The sequence below is a fragment of the Loa loa genome (assembly GCF_000183805.2).
Source record: "Loa loa unplaced genomic scaffold supercont3.2557, whole genome shotgun sequence".
Taxonomy (NCBI): Eukaryota; Metazoa; Nematoda; class Chromadorea; order Rhabditida; family Onchocercidae; genus Loa; species Loa loa.
The window spans coordinates 1-898 of NW_018110735.1; the positions used below are offsets into that span (position 1 = coordinate 1).

General features: G+C 29.4%; 1 non-coding gene across 1 annotated transcript; it reads right to left on the minus strand.

Annotated features, from left to right (window-relative positions):
* Positions 1–151: 151 nt before the first annotated feature.
* Positions 152–223, minus strand: LOAG_20122. The gene has a single exon. It is a non-coding gene; the product is annotated as a tRNA-Met (tRNA).
* Positions 224–898: the final 675 nt, after the last annotated feature.

Here is an 898-nt window from a genome sequence, read left to right on the forward strand (position 1 = left end):
AAATACAGAAAATTTGCATTAATTTTAAGAATAAAATTGCTCTAGTGATTTTATTTTTGGTTTTATCCAATATTTTAGCTTTGAAAGTACTCTTCTCATTTAAAAAATGTTTGCTGTCAAAAACTACCACTATCTTATAAATTTTAGCTCTTAGCAGCGAGTGGTTTCGATCCACCGACCTCTGGGTTATGGGCCCAGCACGCTTCCACTGCGCCACGCTGCTCCGTATTTTTGACAGAATTAAATTTTTGAATTTTATTTTGCATTCTTTTGTAAAACATATTGCAAAATTATTGTTAATGAAGCGTAAATGGAAAGAAGCGTAAATGGATAGAAGCGCAAATGTCCGATGGGAGTTTTTTTTCCTTTACACTTACAATGTTATTTTTATCCTGATATATTCTTAAAATACCTGAGATTTCAGGGTTAATTATATTGAATCGATAAATTGGCAAAGAAAAAAAAGAACGGGAAAAGATTTCGAAAAATTACAAGTAATAAATTCTGTACATTAAGCATTATTATCAACCGTAACTTTGTGATACAGTATGACACTGTTAACTTATCAATTGGATTAAAAATGATAGAATATGCGGTGAAATTTTTGGCGGTTTATCTTTTGATCTTTCATTTTTTTTTAAAAATATTAAATTGCTCCAAAATTTTTTGTGACTTTTGTAAATTTGAAATTTTTTTGTCCTTAGTTTTTAGAAGAATGAGTAAAGTGATTGTTCAAACGTAACGTCTTACACCTCATTAAGTAGGACTAAAAAATCAGGATCTTACAGATCCTGAATCAGAATCCTGATTCAGTCCTGAAATCAGGTGTTTTTTTTCCATTTTTTTGAAAATTGTACTCTATGATAATATGGAATTTATACAGTTGATATTAGATGAA